Here is a 20204-nt window from a genome sequence, read left to right on the forward strand (position 1 = left end):
AAAGGAAACCCGGAAGAAATGCCCCATATAAGTGATTCAAACTGCCATGAGGGCACGACTCTCATTCTGAGTCCGCCCGTGTGTCCATCCGTGCGTACTTTACCCTTTTCCTCCTAATAAACACTCTACTTGTTTCACTACTTTCTGTCTTTGTGGGAATTCTTTTCTGCAAAGCCGAAGGGCCGGGGCCTTGGCACTGACCACGGGTCTCGTGGCTTGGATTCGGTGCTGTCACTGCTGCGGCCCGACCTCGATCTCTGGCTGGGAACCGAAACCCTGCTTCAAGTCGCTGCCGGCCGAGGCCAGCCGAGACCACCGCCACTTCAGCTGAGGGTCTTGGGAGAGGGGAGATGCGGTGGGTGTACCTTGGAAAACCTCTGGGGGCACCTCAGTGATGTGTCTACCTCCCCACGGAGGGCTGCTTAACCCGGGCCCATCCCAACAAGGTCTCCCCTCAGCTGGGTTACAGATTCCAATTTGGTGAAGCAGGCAGGAGGGCTCAGCAGAGTCTGCCCTCTCGCACCTGCTCATCAGACCACCACAGGCTCACAGCTCAGATATTGTACAGCAGCACGGCGGGCTGTGCGTTTCAAGGGAAACTTCCAGAAGGGCCCCAGTAAGCGAGGACCCAGGGACTGAGGCTGCAGGGGAAGGTGATGTCGAGGTGTCTGTGAACCTCAGAGCAGCCCCCAGATAATCGCCCTCACCATATGCCTCTGATGGAATAAGAGGGACAAATGTCAAAATTCTAAACAAGGGAGGAGATGAGAGAGCTAGGTGAGCCTCCAACTGGGAAAGGGTGAGGGAGGAGGCGGAGATGAAGTACAAGATACAGAGTCAGAGAGAAGGACCCTCTTCTCCACTCAGTAGCACAGCCCACGATTATCGCTTTTTTGTTACTCAGGTAGCAAGCACAGTGCTTGGCACTCAAGGAAATGACAAAATATCAATAAGAAATGCACCTAATGCGGCTGATAGCAGATCACGAAGTTGTCATAGTTGCACTTGCTCTTTTCCCCGTCCCTATATGAACCAGTCTTCACAAGGGGCCTTTCCTATCAGTATGGAGGGTCCTCAAAAAACTAAAAATAGAGTTGCCATATGATTCCGCAATCCCACTCCTGGGCGTGTATCAGGAAAAACTCTAATTTGAAAAGACACATGCACCCTTATGTTCACAGCAGCACTGTTCACAATAGCCAAGACATGGAAACAACCTAAATGTCCATCAACAGATGAATGGACAAAGAAGATGTGGTACATATATATACAATGGAATACTACTCAGCCATAAAAAAGAATGAAATAATGCCATTTGCAGCAACATGGATGCAACTAGAGATCATCATACTAAGTGAAGTAAGTCAGAAAGAGAAAGACAAATACCATATGATACCTCTTTTATGTGCGATCTAAAATACAACACAAATGAACTTATCTATGAAACAGAAACAGACTTGCAGGCATAGAGAACAGACTTGTGGTTGTCAAGGCGGTACAGGGAGGGAAGGATTAGGAGTCTGGGGTTATTAGATGCAAACTATTACATAGAGGATGGATAAACAACAAGGTCCTGCTCTATAACACAGGGAACTCTATTCAATATCCTGGGATAAACCATAACAGAAAAGAATGTGAAAAAGAATATACATGTATAACTGAGTCACTTTGTTCTACAGCAGAAATTAAACACAACATTGTAAATCAATCATACTTCAATAAAATTTTGAAAGAAAGAAAAATAAAAAAAGAAATGCACCTAAGCTTTAGGAATGCAAGCAAAGCCTCAGAAAAGGACAAACATAAGGAATACTAACTGAGCTGCGGGAGCTGTAAGCTGTAGCGCCCAGAGCCCAGCACAGGCCGGCCCTGAATAAGTACTGGTTGAAAGAATGGTGTGTGTGTGTGTGTGTGTGTGTGTGTGTGTGTTGGGGGTTGGAGCTGTGTGTCTGCAGGTGTGCACAGCTGTGTGTTGGTGACAGTGCTGGAAGAAGTGGGGAGACCAGCTGGGGGGAAACCAGGCTGGGAAGCTGCCCCTTCCAGCCTTGGGGGTGGGGATGGGGGCCTACTGGGAAGTAGGGGCCATGTGCTGTGTGAGAAATGGGGAGGGGGAGGTCTCTGAGCAAGGCAGGGAGGTGCTGGTGGCAGGGGCTTTCAGGGAAGTGGGGGGCAGGGAGGAAGGAGGGAGGAAGTGGGGTAAGGGGGGCCTCAGCAGCAAGCAGACACTCCGGAAGCCTGTCTGATGGGAGGGGCTCGCAGAGGGGACTCCTCCCCCACCTCCAGGCCTCCAGGAAAACCAGGAGGCAGGTGAGGACAAGGCCGTAATGCAAGGGCAGTGGGTTTTACTCACATAAGAACTGAAATCAAAGTGGGTGATCCCTAGGTCAGTGTAGTCACCTGGGGAAGCTATACACTATCTCTGGTGGAAAAGAAGATGTGCGAAAGTGAGTAGCCCACATGCCTGTTACAGATGGACACGGGTCCTTTGCCCTCTTCCAATGGAGAGGTGAGTCTGTGTCTCCCCGCCTTGAGCAGGGGAAGGGCTCTGACCAGGTACCAGGCCCAGGTCCAGCAGCTTCCACGTCCTGCCTTTAAAACGCTCACAATGGGGGAAGTAGTCACCAGCAAAGACAGACGTCTCTCTCACCTGAGTCCACCATGCAGTGAGGAAGCCCAAGCTAGCTGCGTGGGAAAGGCCACGTGGACCGAGAGATGCCCAGCCAAGCCTGGGCTGTCCAGCTGTCCCAGCCTCTCACTGCCTTGGACTCCCCAGTGGAGCGTTCAGATGACTTCAGCCCTGGCCAGCCTCTGGCTGCAGCCACACCTAAGACCCCAAGTGAGAACCCAGTGGAGCCCAGTTAACCCACAGAACCAGGAGTGATCATGACAGGTCGCTGTTCTGAGCCACTAAGTCTCGAGCTGATTTGCTGCATCAGAAACGATGACTGGAACAATGCCAGATGAGAGGAACACAGAATGCATCCAACAGTCTAGCCTCTCTGAGGGGTTATGTGAAAGCAACATTCAGTGGCCTGTTTAAGTTGTGGCTACTTAACAGGTGTTTGCTTTACCTCGTAGTCACGTGAAAGCAAGCCTGTAGATTTCCCTCGCAGTCATACATCAAACCCATATACAGAACGTGGTCTCACGAAGCCAACGATGCCAAGAAACGAACATACAAGAAATAATACCAGAAACCTCCCTGGTGGCGCAGTGGTTAAGAATCTACCTGCCAATGCAGGGGACACGGGTTTGAGTCCTGGTCAGGCAAGATCCCACATGCTGTGGAGCAACTAAGCCTGTGCGCCACAACGACTAAGCCTGCGCTCTACAGCCTGCGAGCCACAACTACTGAGCCCACATGCCACAACTACTGAAGCCCGCGCACCTAGAGCCCGTGCTCCTCAACAAGAGAAGCCACCACAATGAGAAGCCCACACACCGCAACGAAGAGTAGCCCCTGCTCGCTGCAACTAGAGAAAGCCCACGCGCAGCAACAAAGACCCAATGCAGCCAAAAATAAAAATAAATAAATAAATAAAAAAGAAAGAAAGAATGCCAGCAGTTTACTTGCTCCGTGCCAGACCCTGTGCTCACTTAATGTTTTTTCTGGATTATCTCATTTGGTCTTCCCAGCACCTTTACTAGGTAGGAAATACTGTGATGTCCATTTTATAGATGAGGAGGTTGAAGCCCAGAGAGGTTAAGTAACTTGCCCAAAGCCACAGAGATCACAAGCAGCAGATAGCACATAACAACCTATCTGCTCACACTTTTAACACTAAGTTCTGATTCCATGTGACTGTACCAGATGAGGCCATCTATTTTAAATACGCCTTCTTAAACTGTCCGTGGGGAAGGATCATTCTCCCCCTAAACTGTCGCAATGTGAATACTTCCACATTTCCATTCCTGACTGTCTCGGCAACGTCCCCATGCGGGAAAAGCTTCTTGGGGCTAACCAAGTTCTGTCCATGGCTCATCAATGAGCAGCGTGCAGGCGGGCACTGCCTGGGGACCACACTTGGAGCAGAATCTGCTAAACGATCTTCCTAAACCTGTCCATTGAGGAGCCAGTGCTTCAAACTGTGATGCTCCAGCCTGACGATCTAAAAGCTGTTTCCAGGATTTCAACATTTGTATTAGAAATCACAAAATTACCCTTAATAGCAGTTATCCTGCTTCCCCCCGCAGCTGAGCGCCGTGCAATACAGCTCTGACACCAACCACTGCAGTTAGCGAGCACCCCACGGGGAAAGGACTCAGTCCCACGAGACTGCCCCCGCTTCCGACACCAGCCTGAAGCAGGGCCCCCAGGCCACCTGCGCTTCTTGCAACGGGGAAGAGCCACATCTGACTCCATGTTGGCTCTGTTTCTTTTACTTTCACCTCTGCTTTCCGCTGCCTTTGTTTACTGAAAGGAGACTGTCTGTACACAATGGCCTGCCTCGGGGAACCCTGTCCCTCTGCCTGAAGGTTAAACCAAAGTGCCTTTGTTCAGGGAAGCACCCGGACCCTGTCCACCTGCGGATGGCGGCAACGAACAAGAAATTAACACAAATTAACATAGCCTCCGAGGCTGGCCATTCCAGGGGATATTTGCAAGTCTTATGGCCTTTTTACTTTACTTCCTCATTGCCTCCCCCTCTCTGTTCTATTGAAGAAACTGGCATCCAGACCCCGGTATAAGATGGTTATTTTGTGACACTAGTCTGCGATCTTCTCCGCTCTGCCCGCTTTCCGGATAAACTCGTATTCCTTGCCTCAGCACCTCGTCTCCCGACTCATGGGCCTGTCGTGCAGCGAGCAGAGCGAGCTTGGACTTGATAACATTCTGACCGTGTGGCTACCAATTTGGGAGCTTCCCCAGGACACCCTCAGGTTTGAAACTTTGCTAAAAAGACTCACAGAACTCAGGAAAGCGCTAAACGAATGATCACAGTCTTTTGGGAAGGGATACACAGAGTCCAAGGTCTGGGTGGGGGTCATCCCAAGGGCAGAGATTCCATGTCCTCTACCCTTGGTGTTGAGGAATGTCACCCTCTTGGGACATGAATGTGTTCACCAAGCACAAAGCTCTCCTGAGCAGTGGACCCCAGAGTTATGCTGGGGTTTCATTAGGTGGACATCACTGAGCTAATCGTCGGCCACGTGACTGAATTCATACTCCAGTCCCCCTCCCATCCCCAGAGGTCAGGCTGGCCCAAAGCCCCTCATCACAGGGTTTGTCTTTCTGGTGATCGGCCCCCATCCTGGGGGTCACCAAGAGTCACCTCATTAGCATAACAAAGACACTCTTATAAGTCAGGAAATTCAAGGGCTTTAGAAGCTCCATTCCTAGAACTGGGACAAAGACCAAATCATTATACCACAGCAAGGTTGTAGTAGCTAATTTAAAAGGCAGTCTTTGTGCTTCTGGCTGGAAATCCTTATTACCTGGCTGCCTGCACTGAGAACAGCTCTGAGGCTCATCCTGGTGGATCACTAAAGAATAGGAAACAGAGGTTTCTTATTCCAGCATTCGCTTGAGAGACTATTTTTAAAATCTCAAAGTGAGGCGTGTACCCAGGGCTGGGGTGGGGGAAGCCTTGACCTGCCGGTAGGAGCTGGGGGCCAGCGCACCGTAGGCCAGCCGACCCCCAGCTGCCTCCATTCAGTGGGGTCAGGAGGCCACGGGAACTGGGCTGGGAGGGGACCTGCAACATCTCAGGGCAGGACTCAGAGCCATCACACACAGAGCCTGCTTTATACGGAAACGCCTGGCTCCCAGCCGAAGGCTCGAGAAGCTGTTTCCTTCGTGGGGTGATGAGAGACGTGAAAGGGAGCGAAGTAATGAGAGGAGGTACTGGGACTCAAAGGGTGGAGAGGAAAAGCCCTGCAGGACGGATGGGGCTGTGAGGGGCCAGGACTCTGGGGGAGACGGGGTCCCCTCCACCTGGTGCCCTGGGAGATGGAAAGGGCAGGGTCTGTGAGGCCTGGAATGCTGAGAAAAGCACAGCATACCAAGGCACAGGATGCCTTCTCATCAGGTGAGACTTGCCTGATGATCGGTAATAACAGGAAGGCGTGGGCTCGCAGCCTCCGCTCCGGGTGAGGCTTCAGCTGTTAATAATCCACAGCCTTCCCTGCACCCTCTGTCACTGCAAACCTCTCCTGTCAATTAAGGGAACATCCTCCAAAACGATGAAATCTCAAGGCAGCACAAATCCTCTGCTAGCAAAATGCCGTAGGAATCATTACATGTATCATGGCCCCAGTCACCAGCATTTTTGCAAAAATCCAGGACACAGAGAGGTGAAGGATGCCGTCAAAGTCCGAGCCGTGGACCAGTCTTTTCCTTAAAATAACCGAACAGCCTAATAGGAAGAAATGTTGGATAAACAACAGAAAAGACACACCTTTCCCCACTAGTGTAGTACATCTGAAATACTGCAATGATACAGCTCAAACAGGTGGCATCTGTTACACTAGCCGCTCCATTCCATCATCAGCAGGGGGACATAAATTGCATCAGGGAGATACAAATAGAGGCCCCCAGGCGATGATGAAAATGGGCCCCCGATCACGGGTTCATGCAGCCTCGTCGGGGATGAAGACAGTGACTGAGGCTTCTGAGGCCCTGCCAGGTCCCCGGGAAGAGGACTGGCAAGGTGAGAGGCATCGTCTGTGCCGTGTGGCTTTCTCTTCTCTCCCACGCAATTCCAGCATTACCAGCCGGCCGTGCTAGGGCAGAGATTTCAAGTGGATGCTCTCTGCCTGTCTGATCCCACCTTCCTCCCACTTTCTGTCGCCTTTCTAGCCAAGCCTCTAGGAAGCCTGTATGATAACACAGAGACAATGATTAGAGACAAAACAAAAAAGTGACCCACTGTGAGAAATCATTTTGCTGGTTCTACCTGCTCCGGAATTCCGCTGCCCAAATCTTAGCTACTAATTCTCAAAGAAATGCGTCCCACTGCTGCACGGATGTTAGAGGAGCATGAGAGTATTTAAATGTTTCTTCAAGTCATTCAGAAAGAAATCACATTCCCCAAAAGGCACAATTTATGACAAGCTGTCCAATGAAATTATGAAATGTAAGCACCACCACAGACAGACATTACGTACGATGCAGCTGTGGATTAATACCTTCTTATTTTGTTAAGGGTTATAGGAGAAGTTACTTCTGGGCTGCGCCATTTGAATGATGTCCTTCCTACACCCTGAGGTTGACAAGCTTGGTCACTGGTTTTCTTGAATGTAGAGGTTTTTTTTTTTAACACATGTTGATTGATGTGTCTGCTACAACTGCCATCTGGCCAGCTTTTCTCTTGGTTGGAGAAACACTCGTGCCTTTTTTTTGTGTATAGAAGTTGTCTGAGTGATCTTAAATCTAAGTATTTGTTTTAACTCTGAAATAATAATAAAGAAGATTTAGTGTGGGAGCTATAGTGAGGCACTCATGGACCTTAATAGCCTTCAGGAGTCATTTTCTTTCAAGAATCATTTTTCTAAAATTAGCTCTCGGGCTTCCCTGGTGGCGCAGTGGTTGAGAGTCCGCCTGCCGATGCAAGGGACACGGGTTCGTGCCCTGGTCCGGGAAGATCCCACATGCCGCGGAGCAGCTGGGCCCGTGAGCCATGGCCGCTGAGCCTGCGCGTCTGGAGCCTGTGCTCCGCAACGGGAGAGACCACAACAGTGAGAGGCCCGCGTAATGCAAAAAAAAAAAAAAAAAAAAATTAGCTCTCATTACATGTCCAAGAAGACACTCGGTCTGCAGAGCGCGGGGAGGGTGCCATCTCAGCCTCTTTACCGCCTCAGGGGGGTCCTTTCACAAAGGACCCAGTTTCTTTTCTTTTTTCATTTTCTATAAATGCAAGGAGTCCTCAAGGCCGCTAAGGGTCCACTCCCTAGTGCGTTCCCTCTCCATCCCAGCCCATTCTTAAGCTAATGTCTACAAGAACAGAAAGAAAAAGTCAGCAGGGTCCAGCAGAGCTCAGTGGTGGTGGGAGGGTAGCCCCTTCTCTGCACCTCCCGCCTCAGCAGGACTGCAATTCAGCCTCGGGAAGGAAAGGGCAGCCACGCTGCTGGCAGCTTCGGGCCACTCTTGTGACCCCAGGCCCCAGCAAGAATGGCGCAGTCCCGGATGGGAGGAGGGATGCCGCGAGGGCTGGACCGCTTGAGGGAGGTCGCTTGGCAAAGGTATACGTTACAAACAGTAGTGCCAGGCTTTCCCTTCGTTCAAAATTTGGATGCTGGGGCAATGTCAGTGCAGATGAGCGTGAGCTACTTGAAGCTGTGTGAGTGGCCCCCAGCAAAAGGAACTGGTGTCGTGCAGTCAGGTTAGGTCAGGTCGGACTGGGTTGGTATTAGGAACGGTGGCTGTCAGGGTGCTGGACCTGCCGTCACCAGGTGCCCCCACGGGCCAGACACTGCACCCAGGGCCTCACCTACACTGTCTCATTTTAATTCTTCTTTTTGTGTGTGTGTGTGTGTGGTACGCGGGCCTCTCACTGTTGCGGCCTCTCCCGTTGCGGAGCACAGGCTCCAGACGCGCAGGCTCAGCAGCCGTGGCTCACGGGCCCAGCCGCTCCGCGGCACGTGGGATCTTCCCGGACCGGGGCACGAACCCATGTCCCCTGCATCGGCAGGCGGGCTCTCAACCACTGTGCCACCAGGGAAGCCCCTAATTCTTCATTTTTAGTTTAATCTTTATACCAAACTCTTTACAAGCATTATTATTCTCATTCGGCTCTGAGGGGTTCCTTTCCTGTACATTGTTCCAAAACCCCGTCTTTTTGCACTATATCTTGAAGCCAGGGAAGATGCACCATGCTTAAAATTTTAATGAGATTTTTTTCCTTTCTGCCACAAAGTACCATGCTGAATTTCTGCCTAGCTCCCTGCACTGATAATAAAATCCGGTTTTCCCTAACATCCCTCTTTATGTTCACTGGATACACCGATCCTTCCCAGGTGGGCCTCAGAACCACACAGCTCCATGCTGGCGGTCACTGCAGAGAGCTTTGCCTGGCACATCAACCACGCGGCTTTTGCCCAGTCAGAAGGGGAGGCCGGCTCCCTGACATTGCCAGAGAGGCTCCAGGTGTGAAGGCTCATGATCGCAGGGGATTTGCTCTCTTGCTAGGAAGACAAATGATGACTCTGACGGCTTCCTCTGTCCCGAGATGGGTGAGCGTACAGAGGAGTGACCAGGACTGAACTCATCCCGGGCTGCGTCAAAGAGGAGCGGACCAGAGGCGGACACTGAGGGACAGCGCGCTGTGGGAGGGGTTAGCCACCTCCAGCCAGGGCAGTACCTGAGCCAGGGCTGCCTGCTGAGCAGACGGGTGACCAGGAGCGATGGGATCTCCAGCTGGACGAGGATGTGCCCTCTCGTTGAGGCCCTGGGGCCATCTTTCTGGGTCAATTGGTCAGCAGTCCAAGGTCTGTCCTCGGGTGGCAGGGCAGATGGGAAAGGGTTTAAAAGGCAAAGGCTCACACAGGCGAGCGGCTCTGGGCAGCTTTTAGCTTTCGGGGCTTTCTGCAGGGAGGTGGCAGGGGCTAGCAGGGCAGGGGGAGGCGTTCCAGATGCCCATTACTGGCTGTGCAGAGGTGTGCAAGCTGCCCGCCAGCTGGGGTCTCTGGCTGCCTGAATTACAGCCGTCTGTTCCAGACACAGTGGTCTGTTTGTTTTGCAATAATTATTATTGGAATATTTACACTTTGTACCATCTCACAAGAGCCCAGAGACGAGAGGGTGCATCAGAGACCCCTTCTCGGGAGACTTCAAACACCCCATGTGGCACTTGAATTCCGTCAGAAGGAAAGTGTCTTATGTGGGCGAAAGCTGCCTCTTAAAAAACCAAGCTCACTGTTCTAGCTTCATCTCCAAAGACCAGTGCAGATAAATCTCAGAGAAATGTTGACAGAAAAACAGGAGCTGCAAAACCAAACACAGCACATCCTACTGTTTATGTAAAATCTGACAACCCGATACAAGCTACAGCTAGAAGCTCCTCTGAGGAGGGAGAGAAATAGCTTGGGTGACAGGAGGGGGCAGATCCTGAGTTATCACTCAAATATGTCCTGTCTCATAAAGACAAGATCTGGAGGAAAATGGCAAAATATTCACATCTGTTCAATCTGGGTACCAGAAACTCTCTTACTATTTTCTCTATTTTACGCAGGCTTAAAGTACTTATGATTTTAAAAACAACAAAAGTTGTCAACATAAAACTTGTCCTGAAAGTTGTAAAAACAAGAAAGAGAACTCATTAATTGTGTTTATATTTATGTCTCTATTTCCTAGTCTCTTTAGGTCATGATTCCTGCTAATACATCAGCACAAAACAGAAATCTAACATTGTACACTGGATGCCAGCTTTGGTTAAAACTTTCATGTGACAATGTTATCAGCCTGGAAAAGAAAAACTTAAAAGCTAAAGTGATTTACGAAGGCACAAAAGAGCTCTGAGCTCACAGTGGGCTGGGAGAAACACATTAATTTTTGTGTTTTAAAACACATATACACACATATCACGGGGTCAAATAGAAAACCAACCCGAAGATTTAATATAAAACATGAGACTTCAAAGACAGTTCTCAGTGTGGAGCTTTCAACTCTGCCCTGTGAGTTTCAAAGCCAAGTTCTCCATCCGCAGAGCCCCCTGTGCCAAGGGGTGAGGGGCTAGGGTGGACTCAGCGGACATCAGGACAGCCCAGACATGGTTCGGATGTTTTCTCTCTAGCTTGCTTCTCCAGTTTTCATTTTCAAGACCAGTAAGAAGTTTCCAGGTTATGAAATCATTTCTTAAGTTTCTAACTCTGAGGACTGGCCACTCATTACAACATCCCCTAATTGTCACCCACCCTGGGTCACGGCCAGTCACCGGGTCACTGTGCCCATGTCAAGAGCCGAACAATTGTTTTTGTATCTGGTGCGTGTGTGCCCACGAGCACAGCGCTGATCTTCCATTACTTCCTTCATTCGTAAATTCCACACATATCTGGACACCTGCTACGTGCTGGATTCCAGGTATATGATGCTGAGCAAATCGAAGAATAAATCCCCCCTCACTGAGCCTGAAGTGATTTGGGAAAGACAGACACCAAGTACATAAGTAAGTCTGGCAGGACACTGTGCATCCTCACTGATTGTTTCCACTTTCCCTTTTGCCCCCGACTTTCCTGCCTTCACAGGGACAAACAGAAGACTTCCCATGCCCAAGGATTACTGTCACAGAGGAACCAGGAGGCCAGTACCTAAATTCTTGGAGTTTAAGTTCAAAAGCTGTATTTCAAGGGGTGGGGAAGGGGAGGACAAAAATTTGGAAGGATACTTGCTGAACCGGTTTTCTCTTGCCCAAGGGGAGATTAAAAACTCTCTCTGGGTTGATGGAAAAGGAGAACGGGAACTGAAACAGAAGAGTGAGACACATGTGCGTGTGTCTGTTTATTGAAGTCTAGTTGATTTCAATATTATGTTAGTTTCAGGTGTACTGCACGGTGATCCATATATATATCTCTATCCCTATGTGAATTGAGTAGAGCTCCCTGTGCTATACAGTAGGTCCTTGTTGTTTATCTATTTTATACGTAGTAGTGTGTATCTGTTAATCCCAAACTCCTAATTTATCCCTCCCCACCTTCCCCCTTTGGTAACCATAAGTTTGTTTTCTATGTCTGTGGGTCTATTTCTGTTTTGTAAATAAGTTCATTCGTATCAGTTTTTTAGATTCCACACATAAGCAATATCATATGATATTTGTCTTTCTCTGCCTGACTTACTTCACTCAGTATGACAATCTCTAGGTCCATCCATGTTGCTGCAAATGGCATCATTTTCTTCTTTTTTATGGCTGAGTAGGATTCTATTGTATATATGTACCACATCTTCTTTATCCATTCATCTATTGATGGACATTTAGGTTACTTCCATGTCTTGGCTATTGTGAGTACTGCTGCTATGAACATTGGGGGTGCATGTATCTTTTCGAATTAGAGTTTCATCTTTTCCGGATATATGCCCAGGAGTGAGACTGCTGGATCACATGGTAGTTTTATTTGTAGTTTTTTCAGGAACCTCCATACTGTTCTCCATAGCGGCTGCACCAACTTACATTCCCACCAACAGTGTAGGAGGGTTCCCTTTTCTCTACACCCTCTCCAGCATTTAACGTTTGCAGATGTTTTGATGATGGCCATTCTGACCAATGTGGGGTGATACCTCATTGTAGTTTTGAGTTGAAATTCTCTATTAATTAGCGATGTTGAGCATCTTTTCATGTGTCTGTTGGCCATCTGGATGTCTTCTTTGGAGACAGAGTGGAACTTTTAAATGGAGATTTCATGTAGCTGGTTGCTTGCTCTCAACCCTCCTTTCTTCTTCCCCCTATAAGACACGTGCGGTCTTGACCTCCACGAGGTACACGGCGTGCGTGTCCTGCTTGTCTCTCTGACCTCACTTCCCACACTTGGCCCCATGTTCCCAGGGGGCCCTGAGCCCCAGCAGGCAGACCTATCTTTTCTAAATGCTTAACCACTCAGGGAACATAAAGAAGGACTGGGAGACCAGGGCTTCAGGGCACGGCTCACATGGGGGGCCTGGGGAGGTCATGTGCAGGCAGTGAGGTGTTAGCCCGGGACAAACTGATGATGGGGAGTCAGGTACCTAGCGGCCAGGTGCATCACACACCGAACAAGAGCTGTGGAGGCAGGGCAGGGAGGAGTTGGCATGCTGAGGACTGAAATCTGGGTAGCCTCCGGGTATATCACAGACCTCCCATAAAGTTCAAACCACCTGTTCCTTAATCTACACACACACCGGCTTCCGTGGAATAGACTAACAAGAACTTGTGAGAAACACTCTACTTTTAGTGTCTTCATCACATCTAACGACAGCAGTAAAATGCAGTGGGTTTCAACCTCCCCGTCCGAGCTCAGTAAAAACCTTCCCTCACAGATAGCTTTAGCTAAAACCGAATGACGTACAACTGAGATTTGGGAACTCAGACGTATGACTCTGGAAGTTTACTCTGTGACATATGGAACCAGGAAGAAGAGAGAAAAGTGAACATAATAATATATCTACGCTCCCCAGCCTTGACCGATGGCTCAGAAGTTTTGCAGGGCTTCAGCGGGACAGGGTGGTGGCGCTGAGGGTGCACCCACGCCGAATGCCGGAACCTAGACCCGCCCTGGGGAGAGGCCTGCCCAGCTCAGGAAAGGTCAGGGGCAGAAGTTCAAGGGAGACCAGAAGGGTGAGACCACGGCTGTGGCAAGTCGCCAGAAGCTGAACCGAAAGCCAACTAGGGTGACAGGGAAACAGTCCATCAAAGGAGAGGAAGGATGCTGTCTGAAAACTGCGAGTTTCTGAGGTGATGGATGGGGTCACATCATCTGAATCCTGGTTCAATATCTGTGCCAAACAAGTAATCTGGGAATCTCCCCACCCCAGCCCATCCCAGCCCCTCCCTCCTGCTACTGTAATTTCTCTCTGGCCTGGAAAAGCTTTCTTCTAATTCTTATTTAAGTCGTGGCATATAAGCTGCCCATCCACTCCTGATGGGAATCCACACACACACACACACACACACACACACACACACAATGTATGAGCAATTTTATTATATGTCCAGGCACTGTGCTAGACGGTGCGGATTAAAAGGACAATACGACACAGTCTTATCCTCCGTGATTCTATAATTTAGAGACAATAACTGCTAACACTGTCTTCATGGTGCCTGTTCATTTCTTCTTCTTTCTTACTCTATGTAAATACACAAATACTATTATAATTAGGGTCTCTATCTACTTTCCATACTAAGTGAAAGTTCTGTAGCAGAAAAAAAAAATCACTGCTCCAACGTTTATTCACTCATCAAACGTCTCTTGTAAGGAGCACTCTGACCTAAGATTATTAGCAGTCATACCATATTAGTACATGCAGCTTAAGCAAGACGCCAGCACCATGGCACCGCGGTAATCAAACAGCTCCAATCTTTCCTTTGCCTCTCCCGTCAGTATACATTTGTTCATTTTATTTCTGCTCCTGGCAAGATTTAAATAAAGGCTATTTTCTTTGTTCTACAAATGTTTGCAGCAGCTATGTTACAATGACTTAACACAGCATTAACTCCAGTATAAATATACACTCCCAGATTGCTTTTTGAAAAAGGAAAATGTTTACGATCTTTATCACAGAAACAGTGAATTCATCGGCCTAAAATTTATTTAAAATGTCAGATGAGTTTGATAAAAATCTTATCTGGAATTCATTTCTGAACAGTGTACAGTTATTACCTTGAATTCAAAGAAAAAGAATACACCCCAGAATATGTTCTGGCTTTCTCAGAATGTCAAGTTCAAGTTCAGCCATGTGTGGCTCCTGTGGGTCTAGTCTACATTACAGGCTAAAAAAGCACTTCTCACTTGGTTGCCCTTCTCATTTTAGTATAAATTTTTAGTCCCATTTCTACAGTAAAACAAAGTATCAGTTCTAAGTGAAGACAACTGAGAAGCGTGTGGACCGAGATGAATGCAATTTTATTATCCTTTACGTTTAGTGCCTTTACTCAGGTACTAAACAGGTGGGTCACATAAGAACGAGTTTCTAGAGGGATGCAGAGCAGGGCAGGAGAGAAAAGTGACTCAACACTTGAGAAAACACATCATTGAACTACTTTCAATCGAATTAATTTGATGAATAAAATATACGTCTATTTTACCCACCCCCAAATAGATGAACACAATGATAGAATGATGAGTTCCTTGTTCACAATGTAAACGTGTTGTTTGTCTTGGAAAAGCCACAGAACATGAAATTCGTGCTGATAATTTTTTTCCCCTCCATCCGGGAGACTTGGGAGCTTTCACAAAAGCTGGGGGAGACCTTACAAAAACTCCCACTTCCTCTTCTTTGCAGTGAGGTACCCACGGTCTGGGGACACGCAGTGCGTCATCTGTGGCCACAGAGCTGGCTGGTGGTGGATAGAAGGAGAACACAGGTCCCCGGGCTCAGGCTCACACCTTTGTTCTGTCTGTCTTGTTCTCTGTCATTAAGAGATGGAAATAGATGGAAATACCTCAAACCCACAGAAATCTCTTCTACTGGCATTACACTCCTTGTCATCTAATGATACTAAGTAGATTGGATCACGGATTTTACTTCCCCAATTTTATAAAGTTCAGTAGCTGAACAGAATGCTGCGTGAAGTGAATAGGAGGAACATTAAGAATCAAATTACTATGCTGTGAAGTCTGTAGAATCATCCCAGTGGAGCTCAAGACATCTTGGGGAGCCCAGGTGGTCCCCCGTTCAAGGCACGATGGTTCTGAGGTTGGCCTCGGAGCAGACTGCCACGAGGTGGCATTCAGGGCACACAGGCAGGACTCCTGGGGCCTGTGTCCCCGAGGAAAACACACTGGCAAATGGGGAGAAGTGTGGGTCTCCCAGGTGCTATGGCAGGACCTGCGCTCCTTAATTAACCTTTGCCGTCTCTGTTCTCTCAACTGTAAGATAAGGAGTAACGACCGCTCTGAACATCTCACAAGGTGATTGTGGGGACAGGTGGGGACAGATGGAGACTGGGTATCAGAGGGATGTGAAGCTGGGAGGAGCCTTATTATTACTGTGTGTGTCCTCTCTTCCTGGTGGTGAAGACACTGAAGTTAGAACGATACTTCTGTGTGTACTGTTGCACGTATGTTAAAAATGAAACCGCCTGGGGTGCAGTGGTTGGGAGTCCGCCTGCTGATTCAGGGGACACGGGTTCGTGCCCTGGTCCGGGAAGATCTCACATGCTGCAGAGCGGCTGGGCCCGTGAGCCGTGGCTGCTGGACCTGCGCGTCCAGAACCTGTGCTCCACAACGGGAGAGGCCACAACAGTGAGAGGCCCGCGTACTGCAAAAAAAAAAAAAAAAAAAAGAAACCTCCTGGGTTCTGCTCCAGACTTGCTGAACCAAAATCCCAGGGGCAGGGACCACACACCTGCATTGCAGAAGCTTCCCTTTGGATGTCGGCCCTCGGATGGGTTGCATGAGTGAGTGAAATCCAAGGGTGGGATAGAGGATGGGCACTGCACCCCTGCCCCACCGTGCGGTCAAGAGGTGGTTTCGCAGGAAGCCCCAAACTACCCACAGAACTGCCCGCAGACGCCTGTCTGGCCACAATCTCACAATCCCCGTCAACTTTCCTCAAACCAGCCTCCACCTTGACACCTGCAACCCTGGACCCCACACGCAATGCTCAGCTCACATCTAAGTGCCTCTGCAAGGGCTGTTTCCTCTGCAGGAAAACTGGGGCTGTCACCTTTCAAGAAGCAGCCTGGGCAGCCTTCCCTGGCCACTTTCTGTGCTACCCGGCGCTGCACCGGTGCCTGCTTCTCCTACAGGCAGAGCCAACAGCGGGACTTTCCGTGCCTGATGCACAGATAAATGAATGAAAGGAAAAAGAGAGTGTAATTATACTGAGAAAAATTTTCCCAGAGCCCTGAACACTATTACCTTTGCAAGACATATTCAGATTTCCATTCTACCAAAGAAAGATGCTAAGGAGCTGAGTCACAAACACCTAAATTCAAATACTTTTCCGACATGCATTCCTTCACTGATAAGCTGTATAAATAAGGGCACGTTATCCAGCCAGAGACCAGGTTCCTCCCCTGCGAGGCTGAGGGACCATCATACGGCTCAGCCAGACTTCCAGAGGATTTTCATTAGATTCTATACCCATCAGTGTACTGCCAGGCAAGATGCTCCAAGAATGTTCATCCTCTTCTTCCTTTTTCCCTTTCCCACACTTTCTAGTGGGGTCTGGAATAGTCCACAACAGACACAGCTTGTAACAAACCTTCCCAAAGGAACTTCTCTAAATCTCATCTGCATTCAGTAATATGTTGATAACAGTTTTAAAATTGGCTCTCGGGGAAGGGGGGTGGGGGGAGGAGACCTGATTTTTAACATCTGCCCATTTCTGTGGTGTAAGTATTTCCACCACGGCCAATTCCAAACTACTGACGTGTCATCACTGAACTCAGAGTTGGGAAGAGATGCACAGAAGCTCATCTCGGGTCAGTACTTGTATCACACAGATGCAAACAGATGTAAAGGACTCCCGGAAGAGAGAGGACAGAAAATGTGACGAAGTCATTAGGCACTGATGAGTTTTGAGAACTGACTACCTTTGTTTTTAATATAATTTAATAAGTGGCTCACAAAGTTCCGGAACATTGACAAGGGAGCTGTAGCAAACTAGGGCACCTCACCCCAGCCAGAAAAAGCTGACCGTGCACAGTGTTTACGCCAGGGCACCCTGTTGGAGGGCTTCATACATGCGGGCTCCTTTAAACAAATGCAGGAAGTACAAGTTCAGACCTTCTACGTGGGTATGATACAGCTACAAGACAGCCGGTGTCTGTATGGCAGTGACAGGTGCACGTGGGCATCGGTTCTGATGGCAAAGCCCCGGCTGTGGGGAGAGGGTCTCCAGCTCTACCGCTGCCAGGGCCCAGGCGACAGGACGGCGATGATAAAGCTGGTTTACTGGTGCCCATCACGTCCTGTTGTATACACTGCTATGTCTTCGCTTTTACCTTAGGTCCAGTCTCCTTGTGAGACTGGACCTAAGATAAATGATGTCCAAGTTTCAGGATCCACTAAGCCTCTGAGGCTCTCACTTTGCAGGTGAGGATGCTGAGATGTAGAGGAAGAAGCCAGCTCCCACGGGAAAGGAACAGGGACTGGAAGCCAGGTCTTGTACTTATGTGAAACCACTTGCTCTTCAGAGCACTGAAGGCGCTCTACTTTATTTGCTGTTCATTAGTACAGACACTGACTCATTTCCAAAGGGCTAAGAAGATTTATCCTCCGTGACTTATAGAAGCCTCTGTGCAGCCTGCTCAGTTCTGGATGTGACACCGAGCGCCCCTGGCTGCATCTGCACCAGGCCGTCTGTGTTTGAAGCCTCGTTCGGCAGTGGAAGGGGTAAAGCCCACCAGGGGCCAACTGTGCCACTGTGTCGGCAATAAATGGAGTCATTAAACTTGAGGACAGCCTATGAGTTACAGGTATTATTAGTGCCTCAGTGTTACAAAGAGGAGACAGAGGCTAAGAATCCATCAGACATCACTAGGGCCGGCTTCACGGGCACGTGGCTGGTAGCCCCATGGGAACCCACGTGCAAAGGGCCAGCCTTGGTTTTCTGCTTCCCTCTCACTGTCTTGGAGTTCTTCACAGCTGTGTCTTTGAGTCTGTGTGTCCTAAGTGAAGCTGGATGGGAGAACGGGACCACGAAGCATGTGCTCCAGCAGAACAGACGTGCACAGCACACGTGTCCCACGTGTCACCACCAACCCTTGCTGCCTCGTCCACATGCAGCAGCCGTGATGCCCCAGGAGCACGGATCCCTGGGCGCCCACTGTGCCCGGCAGTCCAGCAAGACTCAGAGTGAGTGCATGGTGACATGTCACCTCTGTAACTAAGTGGGGGACCCCAGAGCCCCGGGAGGCCAAGCTTCCTGTTAGAACCAGAGCTTGCTCCAAAAGTGGAAAGAAACGCAGTCGACCAAGGGCCCATATCATGTCCTTTCTCACCTCCCTTGGGGTCCCTCAGCCAGCCCGCTGTCCACATGGCTGGTAAGTGGCAGAGTCAGGATGTGAGCCAGGTTGACCTCACATCCCGTTGGCTTTGGCAGCATCTCCTTCAGCCTCCCTCGAAGGGCCGCGGGGTTCGTGTAGTTTCGGAAAATGTTTGTCATGATTCCACCGTTAGCGATCTGGACACCTGACCCTTCTGTGTTTACCCCCTTTGACTTTTTTCTTTTTTTTCTTATTTTCTCTGCATCATTGAAGCTGCATTTTCTCCATTCACTGAGCAAATCATCACTCTGACCCAGGAACACACAACTATGTCACCCAACGGAGAATCAGCAAAGCGTCTACTTTCAGAGACAAGGATGGCTGAGGCATTTCTAAAAATCCTACTAAAAACAAAGAACTGATGAGTTTCATGTAACTTCAAAGTCTTTCTGCTTCTTCTCCCCAACACTTCATTACCTGGTCAAGGGGCTGTGTTTCATGGCAGGTGGAATCTCTCCAAGGATGAGGGCAAGGCTGGTGGGGAAGGAGGAGGGGCTGGATGAGCACGTGCTGATAGGCAGACATTCATTCCTCCTCAAAGGGGGCTTGTTCGGGTGAACACAAACGTGGGCGCGAAGCAGCGGGTGAGCACTCTGTGTGCTTGGGTCCCACAGAGGCTCAAAGTCTGAGACTTTCCACCCCACGACCTCTGCATCCTGAAGACCCCCACAACCACACACAATGGGCTGTAAGTTACGTCAGCTGTAAGTCATGCCCCTGGGATAAGGTGTTGCATAAGAAGGTAAGGAAATGACAAAACAATAACCCAAAACCTTTAGGAGGGTGGCCTAAATCCACAAAAGCCATAAAGCATTTGCTGGTCATGCAGCCAATTCCACGTCCTTTTAGCACTGTATAGCGATTGTGTTCTAGTAATAATAGCTACAGATGTCACCCTTGGGCCTGGTGCAGATGTGCTGATTGACACGTAAAACCGCTGCTTGTCAAAAAAGACCCAGATCATTGACGCTCATTTTACAGAGGAGGAAACTGAAGCCCAGAATCTGGTTAACTTTTTCCTGTTTTGTTGTAACAAAAAGTAGAAGAAATCACAGACATAAATGTAGAACACAAAACTGTAAAATTCCCAGGAGATAACACGGGAGAACACCTGGATGACCTTGCGTGTGACAATGACTTTTTAGGTACAACGCCAGAGGCACAGTCATGGAAAGAATAATTGATAAGCTGGATTTCATTAAAACTAAAAACTCCTGCTCCGTGAAAGCAATGTCAAGAGAACGAGAAGACAAGCCACAGACAGGGAGGAGAAAGTATCTGCAAGGCACACATCTGCTAAAAAACTGTTACTGAAGTTACACAAAGAAATCTTAAAGCTCAACAATAAGAAAATAAACAACCTGATTAAAAAATGTGCAAAGACCTTAACAGACACCTCACCAGAGAAGACATACAGACGACAAATAAGCCTATAATAAGATATTCCACATCCTATGTCATCAGGGAGACACAAATTAAAACCACTGGGAGATACTGCTACACACTATTAGAAGGGCCAAAACCCAGAACACAAACAACACTGAACGCTGGTGAGGATGTGGAGCAACAGGAACGCTCATCACTGCT

This window comes from Mesoplodon mirus (assembly GCF_964341445.2).
Source record: "Mesoplodon mirus genome assembly, chromosome: 14".
In the NCBI taxonomy this organism is placed as follows: Eukaryota; Metazoa; Chordata; class Mammalia; order Artiodactyla; family Ziphiidae; genus Mesoplodon; species Mesoplodon mirus.